The sequence below is a fragment of the Ambystoma mexicanum genome, chromosome 5p (assembly GCF_040938575.1).
Source record: "Ambystoma mexicanum isolate Mex_15411 chromosome 5p, UKY_AmexF1_1, whole genome shotgun sequence".
Classification (NCBI taxonomy): Eukaryota; Metazoa; Chordata; class Amphibia; order Caudata; family Ambystomatidae; genus Ambystoma; species Ambystoma mexicanum.
This window is the reverse complement of record NC_090930.1, coordinates 517,750,774-517,763,617: the sequence shown is the minus strand read 5'-3', so window position 1 is coordinate 517,763,617 and position 12,844 is coordinate 517,750,774. Positions and strand designations below refer to the sequence as shown.

The following is a 12,844-nucleotide window of genomic DNA, read 5'->3' as shown; positions in this document are numbered from 1 at the left end:
GACAGAGCAGTACGGTCACCCCCACCCAGGAAGCCCCTACGGCCTCCCCATGGGACAATACCAGCAACCAGAAAATGTAGGACAAAGAAGTAACGCACAACTACACGGACATCAGTACAGAACACAAAACCACCCACAGAATAATAACAATATGCAATACACGCCAGGTAACACTTTCGCCACAGTAGCTAATGGAGCGCCTGCCCCCGCACCTTACAGCGGGGTGTCAGTAGTTTCGGGGAACATTTTTGATCAAGGGGGGGCAATGAGACACCCCGCATAGGACAGCCCACAGAGAGCACTTGCGTGTCCAGTACTATCTACGACCCACAATGCATCAGAGGAACCATTGATAGGAGCGCAGATAGGAGACAAGCAGTTCATATTCATGGTGGATTCGGGAGCGGAGAAATCATGCATTAGAGAGGGCCGGTTCCCGTTATCTAATAGAACGTTAGAGACGCAGGGGTTCTCTGGGGCTGTAATTGAAGTTCCTTACACAGAGGCATTGGATGTGACAGTGGGGGGTAAAACAGTGAAAGCACCCTTACTGTACTATGAACACTCTCCCATTAATTTGCTGGGGAGAGATCTCTTAAGCAAACTAAACATGACAATATCATTCACAGGGAGCGGTATCGTATGTTCGACGCCAGGCATATGCCCCCTCCGCATATTAGCAGTAATACACGGCCACACAATCATGCAAGAGATCAGAGGGTTACCAAGAAACAAGGAGATGTTTGTTGAGGGCATGAGAACATTGGCTCTCATAGTACCAGAACTAAAAAGGATGGATTGGAGGATTCCAGCCGAATTCCTTTTCCGCCCCATAGCAAGCCCCGACACTGCTCCCGGGTCAGTGCTATCGTTGGATTTACACGCAGTACACGTGTCAGCAAACAGAATATGTGTGATTGGCGTTGACATGGAAGGATGTGAGTGGCGGACAGTACTGTGTACAAATGCAAATATCCCACTGAGGGAGCTCTCGGACGAGGAGCTATTTTCTGACACTGAGACAGATGGCGAAATAGTGATGGAACTAGCAATGCCGTGCGACATTGTAGTTACAGCCAGAAAAACTCAAGTTGAATTAATGGCAGTAGTAGGAGCACCACATGCATTTTTTGATGACGACATGAGGTTAGTACCCACTAACATATGGACAAATGGCCCCCATGATGTGGGGTTATTACATGGGGTTCAGCCTGTGGTAATAAAACTGAAACAGGGAGCAATTCTACCCCGGGTAAAACAATATCCATTGTCACGCGAAGCAGAAGAAGGGATCAGAGAGACACTAGATGCACTGCTAGCACAAGGAATAATAGTGCCCTCAAACTCCCCATGCAACACATGCATTTACCCGATTAAAAAGGCGAAGGGAGGTTCGTGGAGGATGATACAAGATTTACGCCCACTCAATGATGTGATTCAGAAGGAGTTCCCTTTAGTCCCGAACCCGGCGACAATACTGTGCAACATTCCGAAAACGGCATCCCACTTCACAGTTATTGACTTAAAAAATGCATTTTTCTCGATTCCCTTAGCAGATGAGAGCAGGTACTTAACAGCGTTTACACTAGGGGGGAGGAGGTTCGAACACTGCAGACTACCACAAGGATATTGCGAGAGCCCAAGCATATTCAACAGGGTACTACATGAAGATCTGGGGAATTTGTCTGTAGAAAGCACAGTGATTCAGTACGTTGATGATTTATTGGTTTGTGCACAAACTGAGGAAGAGTGTAGAAAGGACTCAATAACACTCCTGACATTATTGGCCAATAAAGGGTACAAGGTGGACAAGGGGAAGTTACAATACTGTCTGACAGAGGTCCTATACTTGGGACAGCTGATATCAAAGGATGGCAAGAGGATCATACCAGAGAGGGTACAGGCGATTAGAACAGTTGGGGAGCCCAAAACAGTAAAAGAGATGCAGAAATTTCTGGGTATGTGCAACTATTGCCGAGCATGGATATTGGATTATGCAGCGTACACAAGGCCCTTGTTACAGGCACTAAAAGAAGCACAGCAGGAAAACAAACACATAGAATGGACAGAAGAGATGAACACAGCATTTAACTCACTAAAAGAGCTCATATCAAGCGCTCCAGTACTGGCAAATCCAGATTATGGGCGCAAATTCTTCTTATTTTCACACTGCAAAGGAACACTGATGACAGCAGTACTGACACAAAAGACATCGTTAGGGCACAAACCACTGGCTTACTATAGTGGCACCCTAGACGCAGTAATGCAAGGTCATTTCGCGTGCGAGCAATCCCTAGCTGCAGCCGCGTTCGCGATTGAGAAAAGTGCCACGATAGTGATGGGCTGTCCTGTGACACTGTTTGTGGAACACTCACTCTTTGCAATATTAGAGCGATCAAAGAGCACATTGACGACACAACGCGCCACAGCATATGAAATAATACTGTCCAGCGCAAACATCCATATAGTAAGATGTAAAACAGTGAACCCGGCCACATTCATCACAGAGGCGTGCACCGTAGAGGACATGCAGAACCACAACTGCGCTACATACACAGGTGACTAAGGTCAGGATCAAGTGATTTTTGAGAATGCCCTGAACGAGGGAGAGGTGTATTTCGTGGACGGGTCAGCATCAATAGACATGGAGACAGGAGAGAAACATGTGGGTATGGCAGTTGTACGATTAGAGGAAGATGAATACGAGACACTAGTGCAACACCGCCTCCCATCACACTATTCAGCCCAAGCAGCAGAACTAATAGCGCTAATAGAAGCATTGCATGCCGCCAAGGGGTGCGCAGTGACAATATATACAGACTCAGCATACATGACAACAACAGTACACGGCGGGTTGGCACGGTGGGGGCGGAGAGGGTTTCGACGAGCAGATGGAACACCGGTTCAACATGCAGAATTATTGAAAGAACTGATTGAGGCCCTGCAAGACCCCACGGCAGTGGCCATCGTAAAATGCCAAGCCCACACCACAAATACAGATTTTATATCTTTGGGGAACGCGGCAGCAGACGCCGCTGCCAAAGAAGCTTCGTATTTACAGAAAGGTGAAGTAGGAGAGTACATGTTGCACCACACAGCAAGCCAAGAGGTCCCCACAGGATACAACATGATGCCCACACAGGAAATAATAGAGCTGCAAGAGGGAGCTAGTGCAGAAGAAAAATTGCTGTGGACTAAGAGGGGATGCAGCAAATCGCCGACTGATTTATTGTGGCGACAAAAAAGTTCAGGAAAAGCGGTAATGCCAGTTACATTGTTAGAAATAGCATTTCAACAACTACACTTTCCCGCACATAACGCAAAGCAACACATAATGGCGGACATACAAGAAGATTGGTTTGCACCTTGCCTCCATGAACACATCACAAGGCTGGCTTTAGAATGCACGACATGTCAGATTTACAACTCAGGTATGACATTGCGCACACTAAGAGGAACGATACCAAAACCAAATGGCCCATTCAGAGAGCTCCACATTGATTATGTAGACATGGGAGAAAGATGTAACGGGGCTCGCTACATGATTGTGGTTGTATGTCCATTTTCGAGGTGGGTGGAGGCAGGCCCCTGTGCGCGCCCTGATGCGAAGGGCGCCGCGAAGTTCCTAGTGCGGGAAGTATTCCCGCGCTGGGGGATTTGCGAAGTTATTCGCTCAGACAACGGCACGCATTTTGTTAATGAACTATTCAAGGAAGTGACTACGCTATTGGGAATAAAGCACAAATTATGTTCGATTTATCATCCTCAAAGTAATGGCGTAGTGGAAAAGATGAACGGTCTGTTAAAAAGCAGATTGTCAAAACTGTGTTTTTCCCTTAAAAAGACCTGGATGTACTGCCTGCCTTTGGCCCTGTTTGAGTTACGAAATCAGCCAAGTAAAGACCACCATTTGTCCCCGCATGAGATCGTCACGGGAAGGAGAATGCACACAGCGCATTCGCCTCTCCGTGAACGTTCTGATGCACACAGAAGTGCAGCGATATTGGGAGAGGAGTTCACAGAGTACTTGAAAAAACTGACACGGGCAGCGCGCGTAATTGCGAAGCAACTAGCCCCCCCCTCTACAAGAGAGGAGGGGAACACAACAGAAACAGAGACACTGCCTGAAAAACCATTACAACTAATGCCTGGTGACCTTATATATGTCAGAAGTTTTGTGCGAAGGTGGAATGCGCCACGTTTCCATGGCCCTTATGAGGTAGTGTTTTGCACACCCACAGCAGTAAAGGTGAAGGGCCTACGATACTGGGTGCATTTGACAGACGTACGCAGAGCCTATAGCGCCGTGGAAGGTGAGGTGCAGGACGAGGCACAGGCAACTGCGGACAATGAAGTTGTGCAGAATGAATGATGGGAATTTTGTGTGCATTAAGTGATGAACATTGAACGCGACTGGCGCACGACAAGTGTACTGAAATAAATATGTATATATATATATATATAATTTTTTACAACTTTTGAAGGTTTTTGTGGGTTTTTTTTTGGTTTTGGAGAAGTTTTTTTTCTCTCGACTTTCCTTTTTATATATGAAATAATGTACGGATAGTAATGATTGTAAAGTTACCTTGTCTGTGGACACACCCCCTCCCCCACCCACTCCCATACTTTGTCGAAACAATGTCACAACGTTAGAAATGTTTACATGCTTGTACTTAATGCACTTTTATGTTTCAAACAGGATTTACTATGGCATCGAATGGGCAGCCTGCAACTAATAGATTTGTTAGATTTAGAGAAATGTTAGTAGATAGATTGACATATTCATACGAATGTGGTTTATCAATATGTGTTATTGTGTTCTTCATCTCAATATTTTGCCTGGTGACATATTGGTTCATAGCGTTCATCTCTATCGAGATGAACGAGGGGGGAGGGGGGAGTAACACCACCCTTGCCCCTGGCACGAATTCAATTACAAGTATGAATATTAGAGAAGGTGATTTTTTGGTCTGGGATGGATCACACTTTGTATGGGGTTACTATACTGCACCACCCACTGCTGCCCTGTCACAATCAAGAAATAAAGATATGGAAAATGACACAATGTCCCTACCTGAAATATATAACAGCCCCACTACCCTTCCCGCCCCGATACAAAACAGCGATTTGTTGTTTATTGAGGAAAATGGAAAAGTAATTACGATGACAGAACACGAGTTCCGATATGAGGAATTGGAAAAGGGGGGTGGGAATGAGAAAGGGGGGCCTATTATTTCACCTATCGAAACTAAAAGGTATAGGAGGGGGGAGAAAAGTAGGCGAAGAAGAGAGACAAGTAGGAGGGGGTATGATGAGTATTATGGGTTAGGATTAGACAAGATGGAAGACCCACGACACCCCCACCAAGCAAATAAATGGTATGCAGATATGAGTACAACAGCTAAACAGACAACCAATGAAAGCTGTTATGTCTGTTCGCTCATCCCCCATGCATCAGGCACACCCAAAGTGTTGTTGCCAAGAGAATTGCCCATTGTGGATGCCCAATGTCTCCTTCATCTCACGCTGTGTAGAATAAAGAACACCTTCCAAGCACACGATGTCTCTTTCAAAATGATACAGGACAACAAAACGTGCTATTCAAAAGCGTCTGGAGTGGTCTGTCTTAAAGAACCTTTCTTTGCAATACAAGGGACGCTGTTTTCCGAAAACAAATGGAAAGATGAAGAAGTACTGTGCAAAGCGGAAGCACTGAAAGGTGTCCAACCAGACAAGCTGCGGTGGATGGAAAAAACGTGCTTACCAATATGGAAAGAACACATCTCTAAACTAACATGGGTAACAGCGATGGAGAAACCCTTCAAGCTACAAAGTGAAATACAAAACGAACTATGTTCCAAGGGAGAAGGAAAAGTGGCAATGGGAACGAATAAAAACTGTAACAAAACTCTCACCATCCCAGACATGAAAAAAGGAACAGCAGCACTAATGGACACATACTGGGTATGCGGGAATCAGGCTTACTTGCACCTTCCCCAGGCATGGAGTGGCAGCTGCTCAATGGCCACTTTGCATTCGGCCCTAATGGTGATTCCAGAAAGTCACGTCGACGAAAATAAAAGGACGCAAGGAAACGTGAACCAGGATGTGACTTCTCCCACTGCAAAAGCGCACCTCTATGTCCTGTCCTCCGGAGGGAAAGAAGAGGAGCTATCACGGAACAAGCGAGCATCGAACTACATATCACAAGCATCATCCGATTTATTGGCACAGATCCCAGACAGGTATCGCCTGTTCAGCTCCGTGGAAACATTTTTTGCCTCACTAGTTTCAAGTGTCCAAGCAAGAGCAAATGCAAAATGGCTCCAGATCACACGGTGGGAACTGATTCAGCTGGCCAATGACACTGAAGAAGGGTTCAACATAATAAAGGTGGAACTACGAGCTCTGCGACTAATGACCATGCAGAACAGGTATGTTCTGGACCTGTTAACAGCGATCGATGGAGGTGTTTGCCGAAAAATAGGAAGTGCGTGCTGCACGTTCGTGCCTTCTGAAGACGCAGAAAATGGGTCCCTGTCCCACGTCATTGAAGCAGTACATAACCTGGGAGAGAAGATGAAGATGGAAGGTGGGGCTAAAGATAGCTCATGGTTCGACAATATCTTCTCCTGGGTTCCCTCATGGCTTGGAATGGCAATGAAGTTCTTGATACCAGTTGTGGTGGTCCTCCTCGTGGTGTTCTGCCTGTGCCAGGTGGGCCTCCGATGTTGTGCTAACGCAGTCCCTAACGGTGCAATGATGATGGTGACAATGGGCAACTCTGGTGGTACAATTAAGGCGACACAAGAAGTACATGTACAGACAGGAACAGATAACACTCCCAGGTACCAGTTAGTGCCTATGTACCGTGATAAGTACATAGTAGATAAACTATGGCACACCACTATCAAAGAACCACGAGACGTGGAACTGGAATGGTATGAGGAGGTCTGGGTAGACTTGGAAGAAACTGGTGACTGTATATATTTAACATGTACACCAGATGAGTATGCTAGAAGAGGTGAGAGCTTGAGGGGGGTATGCAGAGCCTGGATGCCTAGAAAAGGAACACCTGCATGGGATGACGCAGTGATAGAGGAGCAAGAATGTAGAAGATTAGAAGAGCTAAAGAATTCGTTACTTTAGTAACGAAAGGGGGGAAATGTAGGGGAGGACTGGCCGCGAGGCCCTCCTCACCTACAGCCTTCTCCCCAGGTGAGGACCATGACTCGGTGGCCGTCCCCTCATGCCACCCGGGCCCAGGTGGAGGAGGGTTCACCCGCCGACGACATTGCCCACACGTATCCGTTCCCTGCATATACCAAAATTCAGTTAGGCCTAGAAGCCATCTTGTCTAGCAAACATGGCGTGAGTTCAGCACACTGTAACGAGGCCCCCACCTTTGGAGGGCCTTTCATGCATCTCTGCCGCCGCAGTAGCCCTGGTAGATCCGCTGCGAGCGCGTTCCCATGAGAAAGTCGGGTATGAGCTAACCCGAGATGCTAACACTGTAACATTTTATCGTTCACAATGTAATATTGCACCCCGCACGACCTGGTCCGCGAGGCCAGGGTGACGGGAAAAAAGCTGAAGCATCACTATCTGAAGAAAGTAGAAAATAATTCAAGTATTGGTATTAACGAACTACCTCTGTTTAAACAGATCCTGTAAACTGTGAATAAACCATAAAGATGTAACGTTACATGATACCACCCCAGGTCTGGACTAGTGCTGCTATAACCACAGAGAAAGATGTCGACCAAATGTATAGCCTTTATCTGTATAAGTGTTCTTACAATTTTATGTAGAAACCTGAACTCATATATGTTTTCTTAATCACCTAAAGCAGCGAGCATCAATCTCTGTAGGCCATAACCTAGAACTACCTCGTGTAACGTCTAATGTACCTAAAATAATCACACCATGTAGTAAATATAATGTTAGGTAATGAAAAGGTACTCGGACCGACTGTATTAAAGAAATGTGTAACGAAATTGAAATATATATGTGTGTTTAAATAACATCAAAATAAGGCGGAACATTATAAAAGTTCTGCATTCAAAAGTTAGCAACGCACGAGGAAAAAACCTTTGTGAATATATGCAAGGCCATTCTCCCTCCCACCCTACCAAGCCTGCCAGATAAAGAAGCTAAGGCATGTGCCGCGCTCCCTCACCTCCCCCAACCAAGCTGGAGCCGCTTCAGAGAGTCAGAGGCCCCGGTACCGCACCCAAGGCCACAGCCCGCCACCTGTGTTATTTACAGCACGGTAATAAACCCACGTTTGAATCTACTGATCTACCAGCACCCTCTCGTAAATCCCACAACCCCCCCCTAGACCACCCCAAGAATCATGACCCCGTGCAAAGACGACCCCCATCACTGGGACAAGACACAGAGACCCATTTATATAATAACTTCTAACGCGGCAGACAGACATGTATCATTCGGCTCAGGCCCCAGAGCCCAGCCCCTCGACCTAAAATACCGGTCAATAGCACACAGGTAAATCTCACCCCAACCGACAACCACCGGACCTCTCACGAGGTGCATTCCTCATGTGTTGCGTTTATTTTATAAGACAAACTGCTGAGCGATTTATTGATGAACTTAGATGTCGTTTCTTGAATAACTGCAGTGTGCATGGCCTAGGGCAAACGAGTCAGGAAAGGTATTCATCTTTGTCACAGGCTGCCCCAGCATACCAACACCGCTCGGATGACCTCAAGCTGGCCTGCCAGGCCCAACCCAACCCACGAGGCTGACCAGTGACGTCCTCACGCCAAGACCAACCACGCTGCAGCAACACCTATAGTTAGTCGACGCCACCCAATCCCAATTAACTTGTGCCCCCTATAGTGTGTAGGTTCTGATGACATTTTTTGTATTAGAAATACGCCTGTCTTTGCTATTGTCAGACAGAGCGCTCTCGGAGGTTGCAGAGTTCTTTGCATGCCCTATTCTTTGGATAAACTCCCACTTACGCTCACCCGCACTCTGTCTTGGTCTTATTCCCACTACGGGAGAGTCCCTTATTGTCTCTCATTGCGGGGAGGATCGTGCTGAAATTGGGGGCGCTTCCTTTCACTACCCTATTTAATTTATATCTATCTGACCTGGGTGAGAACTGGGAAAAAGGGAATTTGTTTTCTGTCAAAGTGGGGAGTATTCATTTGAAATGGATTGCATTCGCTGACGATATTATTTTGTTTGACCCTACCCCGGTAGGGCTTCAAACTAAATTCTCATTATTTGAGACTTTTGCAAAAGCTCATAATTTGACACCTAATCCAGCGAAAACTGCCATTATGACCTTTGGAGTTAAATCAAAAAGAGTCAATTTTAGATGGCAAATATTGAATACACAAATTTGTCGTGTGAATAATGCTATCTATCTAGGGTATTATCTATCAGCCCTCAACTCCATTAATTCTTGGTCAATTATCATTAAAAATAAAACTCGACCACTATTATCTCAAATGAAAAGGATTTATATACAATATTGCAAATTCTCTTTAATCCCGCTAATAGATTTTATGACATTAAAAATTGAAAGTGTCATATTGTATACATTAGATATTTGTCTATGTGATATGACAAGCTCGCTTGATAGTTTACAGGGCTCTCTTTTGAAATCTGCAATGTTTCTTCCAATGTCGATTCCAAATGCCATTATTCGACATGAATTGGGGCTGGTTTCACTATCGTCTTGTTGGAAATGGAGACAACTGTCCAATTATGTTAAGATTCACTATCCTCCAACAAATTCACTGTATATGGACCTGAACAAAATGTTGGGTTCTCAAACTCCTAAATCTTTTTTAAATTATCAATTGAAAATGCAACAGATTTTAGACAATGTAAATATAACTGTTGAGGATATACAATATCGTCCTGGTTATGCTAAGAGAAAACTCTTTGAAATGGATTGGTGTACAACAATTGATTTAGTTAAGACCTATGGGCTATATAAAGAATACGGTCTATATGTTAAACAGCGCATTCGACGTTATGATCATGTCTTGTTATTTCCTTGTGAAAATATCCGAAAGGTATATATTCGCTTTAGAATGAACCTATACCATACAAGAGAAAGAACTAAGAACTGGGAAATGAATAAATCAAATAATTGTGTGGGATGTCGATTTGCTGAATGCAATGAATCCTATGAAACGTTGAAACACCTTATACTGTATTGTCCGCATTTTAAGAACATAAGGACACTTAATTTGAGGAAATTCATGGAAATTGAATTTGAGGACTGCCTTGAAGTTTTGTGGTCCAGAATGATGCAGGGATTACATAAACCCTTCATTTATGAATTGGCAAGTTTTTGTAAGCACATTGAGAATGAATTAGAGCTATTTTTGTAGTTGTAATGATTGATTAAAATGATTATCTGTAAGGTTTTAAATTTTGTAAAGGTTCTACATGAATTGTTATGTATTTTGAACCAAATGCAAATAAAAAATTAAAAAAAAAAAAAAAGACTTTCTGGTCAAGTAAAACTATTGGAAAGTCCTTCTGTCTAGTCCAGCCCAACTGAGATCAATCCCCAGTGATAACTCTTTAGTTAAAGTTGTTAAACAATATCAGGCTAAAAAGGGTAAATGTAGTAAATTCTAAAATCAGTACAAACACATTCTTTTTTCAGTGCCTAAATTGTATTTTTTCAATTTTCTACAACATTACTTGAACGTGAGCAGTTTTACCCCCGTCCGCCCCGCGTCCACTCCAGCCTGCAGTTAAATGCTGTCTGAGGAGTGGGAGCGGGACGCAGCAACAACAATCAAAGAAAGAATCTCCGGTCAAGAAAACACTGGGAAAGTCCTTCTGTCCAGTGCAGCCCAAATGAGCTCAATCCCCAGTGATTACTCAGTAGTTAAAGCAGTCAAACAATATCAGACTAAAAAAGCAAAAAGTAGTAAATGCTAAAATCAGTACAAACAAATTCTCTTTTCGGTGCATACATTGTATTTTTCAATTTTCTAGAAAGTTACATGAATTTGAGCAGTCTTACCCCCCTCCGTCTGCTTCAGCTTGCAGTTAAATTCTGTCTAAGAAGCGCGAGCGTGACGGGACAGCAACAATGGAAGAAAGACTTTCCGGTCAAGTAGAACACACAGGGCCTCATTAGGACCCAGGCGGTAAGGGGTTTACGCTGGCGTAAACCATGGCGCCCCTTACCGCCTGAGTACGAGTTCCCTTAGCGCCATGGTGATTTTAACGCCTGCTTTTAGCAGGCGTTAAAATCCATGGCGCTAAGGGACCTTGTTGTTAATTACGCCACCGTAATTTACGGTGGCGTAATTAACGCCTTCCCCACTCCCATTATGCCCTATGGGGCCAGAAATGGGAATGGGGAAGGGTAAATGGGGATTGGGGACTTACCGCCCCGCCAACCTCGGAATGGGGCGGTAAATCCGCCAACCCCCATGGCGGAGTTGGCAGCTTAGCACCATGGACCATGGTGCTAATAGCGCCATGGTCCTCCGCCAAGGTCCTAATGAGGGCCACAGAACGTCATTCTGTTTAGTACAGCCCAACTGAGCTCAATCCCCAGTGATAGTCAATGCTAAAATCAGTACAAACTAATTCTCTTTTCAGTACCTAAATTGTATTTTTCAATTTTCTTCAACATTAAACGAACATGAGCAGTCTTGCCCCCGCACGTCTCGCGTCCGCTCCAGCCTACAGTTAAATGCTGTCCTAGGAGTCAGAGAGTGATACAGCAGCAGCAGCAATGGAAGAAAGACTTTCCGGTCAAGTAAAACACCCGGAAAGCCCTTCTTTCTAGTATAGCCCAACTGAGCTCAATCCCCAGTGATCACTCAGTAGCTATAACGTTGTTAAACAATATCAGGCTAAAAAGGGTCAAAGTAGTAAATGCTAAAATCAGTACAAACTAATCCTTTTTACAGTGCCTAAATTGTATTTTTTCAATTTTCTACAATGTTACATGAACGTGAGCAGTCATACCCTTGTCTGCCCTGCGTCCCCTCCTGTCTGTAGTTAAATGCTGTCTAAGGAGTGAAAGCGTGACGTGGCAGAAACAATGGAAGACAGACTTTCCGGTCAAGAAAACACTTTGAAAGTCCTACTGTCTAGTACAGCCCAGCTGAGCTCAGTCCCCAGTGATTACTTAGTAGTTAAAGTAGTTAAACAATATCATGCTAAAAAAGCTAAAAGTAGTAAACGGTAAAATGAGTAAAAACAAATTCTCTTTTGAGTGCCTAAATTGTATATTACAATTTTCTAAAACGTTACACAAACGTGAGCAGTCTTACCCCGTCCGCCTAAGCAAGTAATGGGCTTGTACCCTGAAGATCCGAATTTTCCACATCAGGAAGCGCAAAGGATTCAAATGACTTTCAGAGTGATCAGTGGTAACAAACAGGTCTACAGCTCCATCCACAAAAACAAGCAGTAGATTTGTAGTCCCATTCACACTATTCTAGACCCCTTCAAACTCCAATTTGCTGTTCATACAAAACAATTGAAAACATCTTCACTCAGGATAAAAAGCTGCAAGGAATTCCACCTGTAGGCAAAACTAAGATTTTGCTTCAGCACTGAATCATGATTTGCGATGTGTTATTGTCCCATTGTCAAGTACCAGCATTGCCATTTTCATTCATTCCTTTTTGTGCAGACTGCTCATCTATACACAAGGAGCATGGCTTGGTGAGCTAATGCAACTGCTGCACATTCATTCCAGGGATCAAAAAATAATGGGCTAAGGAACAAACTGCTTATAGAGTGGCTGGGCAATGTTTACAAAAGGAGGGGCGGCCTGTTGGCATCATCATTTAAACAATGCTGTTTTTATTACAACCATTAA

The 12,844-nt window shown here is 44.4% G+C and overlaps 1 protein-coding gene across 4 annotated transcripts in view; it reads right to left on the bottom strand.

Moving 5' to 3' along the window:
- Positions 1 to 12,844, bottom strand: part of LOC138481676 (uncharacterized) — a 371,678-nt gene that overhangs the window by 357,852 nt on the left and 982 nt on the right. The gene's annotated exons all lie outside the window — the stretch shown is intronic.